Here is a 6,000-nt window from a genome sequence, read left to right on the forward strand (position 1 = left end):
TCCTCCGCCACTTCACAGCTTCCATTTGAATGCGCACATGTCTGGGGCGACTGAGCACCACATGGCTCCAAGTATCCAAGTATCCAAGTATCCCAGTATCCAGGAACCCGGGCAGCAGTTGGATTTTTGGGGGACAACAGCTGTTGCCCGAACTGCTCGTCCTGCTTGAGTGCACGCGTCAGGTGACAAACTGGTGCCTTCTCTGCTCCTTTGTAACTCCTTTTTTGCTCCAATCCAATCGCCTGTTGACAGCTGTTGCTCCTGACAACTTCTTGAAGCTGCTCCATTGGGCGGCAGAGAAGTCGAGTTAAGTCAGGCCGAAACCGATATTGACTTCGCAAAAATCACTTGTTGCATGGAAGGGTTTCGGACGTAGAAGACTTCAGCTTTTTTAACGAAAATATTAGCTCTAAACTGAAAAAAGATCATTTTATTGAAATCAACTACCTCTCAAAATCAACTAAATCAATATTAATATTATTATTTAATATATTATTATTAGGAAAATAGCTTTTTTAATGCCGCTTTTGTTAGGGAGCTAAATCTTTCAAAAATTAAAAAAAGGATACAATACGGAGTAAAATTATACCTAAGTAAAAAAATTCCATAAATTTTCACAGCTTCCAAAACAGTCTTTGAGTAATTAAGTTTAAGAATTAAGATGTCATTTGTTGCTTAAAGAAATTCGGCGTTAAATTCTATGCATGTATGTGAGATTATTTTTTATTTCATACTAATGGTTTTCCTTTTTATGATTGCTTTACTATGCGGGGTTAAAATTACGTTGCTTTCTGGAACATTTAATGCCTTTGAAACATAATTCGAGCGAATGTTGGCCTTAGACTTTTGGTGTCTTCTCAGTTTCAAAAGTAATTCCAAGTTCCACGTTTTTACACTCTACCGTTGGAAAAGCAACCTGCGTTTTCCGCTGGCTGCCAGGCTAATTTTACGGTAATTTTCCAAAGCATAGAAGCCAATTATTCACCTGTGTGTGTGTGCCGTGTGTCTGGTGTGTGAGCTGTTCAAATTGAAAGGATTACTCACGCTCCAATGGAGCTCAGACACATTCTGGTGCCAAACTGAGGATGTGGGGGATCCTGTGTGTGCCGTGTCCTCTTTGTAGCCATTTCATTTACACATTCATTTCGGTATTGGCATTTTTTCATTACGCTGACATTGAACGCTGAAGGGAGCTGCCACTGAAGTGGGGGCGAAGTGCCCGGGTAACGGCGTCAGTCAGAGAGCAATTGAAGCGATTTATTGGTGTCATATGACAAGCATCAGGGTCGCCACCTGCCCCCGCCCTCTTGCCCACTTACCCACTTGCCACCCCATTCCTTCCATGGAGTTACCTTGCTACTTGCGTAACAAAAAAAAAAAACATTAAAAGCTGACGATGCTGCGGATCCTGCACCACCCATTCCGCCACCCGCACCTCATTTCGAGCCCTCGAGTCCTTGTCCTTCTCCATCTTCTTCCGCCATCGCAGGTTTCAAGTATCATCGCTGTCAAGTGCACTCGGAGAAAATGTGTATACCCAATTGGGGGCTGGCTGAAATAAATCAGTCGGAATTGAGTTCCATCAGTAATTCAGATCTCACTTAGTATATCAATACATTATTACCGAAACTTTACACATATTTTACATATATCAATGTAAAAGCACTTTTCTTTTAACAGCCCCTCATCCTTAGATCCTTAGATTTTGTAAATCCAAATAGATCGAATACTAATGAATCCTGTATATTTACATAATTACCACTTTAAAGATTTTGGATTTTTCTCTATGCAGCAATTGCCTTGAGCCAGGACCTTCCTCATTGCCTCACCACTTTGGCCCTCTTTCATCCTTCTTTGTGTGCCAATCAAACAAAAATGGTGGTGGCAGCGGGATGGGTGGGGCGGACAGCCTGTGGCCAACGTTTAAACATATTGAATTACTTTAAAAAAGATCTTACCCCCAACCCGGCGGCCAACGTCGCAATTTGTTAATTTCTTGTCAACACGAGTCGAAAGACTAATTGGCCCGAAGAACCCGCTTCGGCCCCGTCACTCTTACCCTTTAAATCACTTGGCCATATTTAGCCTCTTGCCACTCTGAATATTTTCATTTAACGTCATTTACTTTTCCTCGTTTTTTATCATTCTTCATTAAACTTTGTGGCGAATGCTTTCCCCACCGCACCACCCCGTCGTTTTCCCCCTCTTTCCACTGTCTTTTGTTTGTGCATTGATTTATTGGTATCGGCTCCCAATCGACATTAATTTTTCATCGATATTTTTTCGCTTTTTCCTCTTTGCCGCGGCTCTGTTTGTTGGGGAATAATTAAATTTTCGCATAAATTCATCATCATCGATGGGTCGTGTGGCTTGACGATTTTAATTTCCTTTGACATTGGCAAACACACGGGGGATGGGTCTGTATAATAGGCGCATTTAATTTGAGTATTTTTCCAGCTATTTAGGATTCACAAATGAAAATCTGGGAGTCAGTAAGCTTTGTCATTTTAAAGATCTGCTTGGTCTTTAAATATAGTTATTTTTATCCGTAGATTATAATCTTAAATAAAATATAAATGCCAATACCAACCCACTGATCGGAAATTTTCTCCTTCAAAACTATTAATCCAATCAAGTCTTTACAAAATCCGTTGACATTTTCAGCTTAATCACTTCATTTAATTTTCAACTTCTTCTGCTACTTACAAATTGATTTCCTGTTTTGAAGAACGCTTCAACAAACATATTCATTGAAGTCTTCAACCCACTCGACGACGCTCGACAAATGTTTCATAAATATTTTGGAGGGCTATTAACGCTCGCGGATGCTCCAGAAAAGCCGAGACCAGCAGCGATCCAAGTCCCCAACTAATGAGCTGTGACATAAAAAACAAAGCTTTTCCCCTATGCTCCACTCAACGCATCTCTTTTCCAGAGCTCTAGGTATATATATATGTATAAAAAGAAAACCCAACAACCGGGAGATGAAGATATGAAGAATAAGTCTGTTTAATGGCAAACCTCGACAAAACCTCAGTTGCATCTCTCTTTCAGCCCTCAGCTGCTGCGACGAATTTGATAGATCTATTTGTAGTTTTGTTGGGTCGAAGCCCCTTCCCCGGGCAGCCTGTTAAATGCGACAACTTAAAATCCCATTTGATGCACTCTTTTATGGCTGCCAGCCACCAGACCCGCAGAAGTTCGGAGTCCCCATTTCAATCTCCATAAACTTGACGAAAAATCCCCGACCGAAAAACGGAAAATTATGTTCCCTTAATGGAGCGAATGTTTTCCTTTTATGGCTCCTTATACACGAAATATAAACTACTTAAGCGTCAGACTTGCAGCATGTGTGCCATAGAGAAGGGGGGCGTTGTAGTATTCCCGTAGAGTGGGGTAGAGCCGGGTATTCCTGGATGAGGAGACCCACCGAATCATACCGCCTTCGCCTGGGGGGCATGGCCAAGACAGGCGCGCCCTGTCCTCATTATGTTGCATGTGACACTGTTAATGATTATATGAATGCACAGCACTCACGGCCCGCCCCTTCGGAAAATCGTTGTGCCACCATGTTCAGTTGTACGCTCATTTCCTGAGCGCTGGCTGACTTCCCATTTGGAAAACACCGAAACCGAAAACAGAAGCGGAGAAAACTCCCCGAGTGACGTGAAAATCTTTGCGACAAATGTTTTGGTTCCCACTTGGAAATGGTGAAAATCCCCGCCGGCACTTTTTCTCCGCTTCATTTTTCCGCTCTGCGATAGCGCTGTTCTTTCACTTTTCCCCACTCCAGTAACAAGAATCTAGTTGAATGTTTCCTTTCAAGTACAATAACATCTGAAATCAAACTCAAATACAAATTTAAATCGTATGATAAGAATAGAAATAGTTAATTTATACTTCGTTGTGTTTTTTAATATTTGCATAAGCCTTTTTTTTTTGAGAATTTTTAATTACGAATTAAATTTCATAAAACTAGTTAAGCTTCCACGTTGGCGAACTGAAAATTAAAGGGGAATAAAACGAAACAAGGTGGGCCCTTTGACTTCGAAATGATGGAACATGGGTTGAAACTCCTGTTGCAGAGTGTGAATCGATTGTCAGTCGGGCTGTCTGAGCGTCAGTCTATCAGTCTGTCATTTGCTAAACAACAGCAAAGGACACTGCACATAAGTAGAGACAAACTAAACTAATTGCCAGTTTGTCTCGCCCACGAAGGCGGAGAACTTCTGGGGGCGAAGCGGCGTAGTCGTCGAACTCTTAGCCAAGTTAACTGAGTAAGCCACAGCAAGAACAGCAGAGCGGTAACAGCTACGATACGACTTCGACAAACGCTGTGGGAAAACTTTTCACTTGTTCCATGCAGCTACCCCACACATCTTGATTGGGTTTTAATTCAGTGTTTTAGTGCAGAGCGCTAATTTAAAGGGGCGCCACACACAACTGGAGCTTTTAATTTCCATGTTCAGTCGTGGATCGACCGCTGATTGGTGTGGCGGTTCGACTGCAGGCCCTCTAATTGACGGCATTGTTTAAATATTTTATAGCGGCTCGGTCTAGGCATTTGTAAATAAAGCATATTATCTTGGCAAAAGTCGATTTTTAATCGAACTGGTGCCTGTAAGGTTAAGTGTTTAAGGGTAAAGCTTCCCAAATCGATGCAAAAAGAAAGCACATCTTACTTAAAGGAACCTTATACGATCTTTTCATTCCCGGCTACACTTTTTTCCAATTTTTATCTGGATTGTAGGCACTCTGGCACTTGTGGAGGTAATAAAGTCAAAATCAGAACATGAAATTTCAAAAATCCAGCTTCCACATGTTCCTTGTCTGCTTCTTTATGGCTTAGTATGCATAGCACTTTGAACGTCATAATTGGGATTCGTATTCCCTTTGCCAGCAAATGCGGCTCACAGTTGAACCCTTTTGGCCCCATTAGGCTGCCACTCACAGCAGTTTAATATCAATTACAAGCAACTAGGCCCACGCCCACACACACCTACACCCACACATGTCCAAGTATGTGCGATGCTTTCCCACTTAGACGACCAAAACCGAAAACAAGTCTGTTAATATTTCCAATAACGCCCGGAGGCCCATTAATAACCCATGCCCTGGTCGAGACCAAGCCAAACCAAACCAAACACAACCAAAACGAACCAAAGGGGAGAATGTTGTTAATAGTCATGGACATCGCAGGCAAAAGCGACAAATTTGCGCACTAAATGCAAGTGCACGCCATCTGGTGGTGGTCCTGCGAACCCTCAAAAACCAACTCCTTATCGATGGGCGTATAGGCCACCCAGAACCCAACCCTTAAATAGCCGCCAGTCAGGCACAACGACTTAACGGCAATTAATGCAAATGAAGGTGGATGATGCTGGTCACAAGGCAAGTAACCCCCAAACCCATCCACTGATGAGGGGGGAAGGATTCGATCGGTGGTGGCTGGCAGGATGCACTTGTGCATGCCTAATTATTGGGACAATTTGCTCTTGGAATTTGCCTATTAATTAGCCATTGCACACGGCAGACGAAGGCGATTCGGTCGAGTTTGCATTTGCGACAGCCTTTGGATTATGCACTCATTGATTATAATGAAATCAGACGGGATACATGCATTTAACTTCGTCTGTGCGTGTGTCTTGGCGCGCTTTTAATTTGCCAAAGCTCATAATTAATAGCCAGGCTAGACCGCAGGCCCTAATTGGCCAAGACAAAGGCCGGAAAATCGCCCTTAGGCGTTCCACGTAAATTTACTTTCAGGGAGATACTGATATGATTTACGATTGTTTGACGCCAAAAGCTTTAATTCAAAATATATATGCATGCCTAGAGGCCTACTAACGTTAAATCTTAAAATATTTAAAGATACTATATCTAGAAGTACGAATTTTGTACTTTCCATTCATCTGGTAGCCCATAAACTATATTTTATTTAATTTTTGGTAACTTCCACCCCAAGCCCACACTGTGTCGCATACTTTGGCACAAGCAATT

This window comes from Drosophila mauritiana, chromosome 3L (genome assembly GCF_004382145.1).
Source record: "Drosophila mauritiana strain mau12 chromosome 3L, ASM438214v1, whole genome shotgun sequence".
NCBI classification, from domain to species: domain Eukaryota; kingdom Metazoa; phylum Arthropoda; class Insecta; order Diptera; family Drosophilidae; genus Drosophila; species Drosophila mauritiana.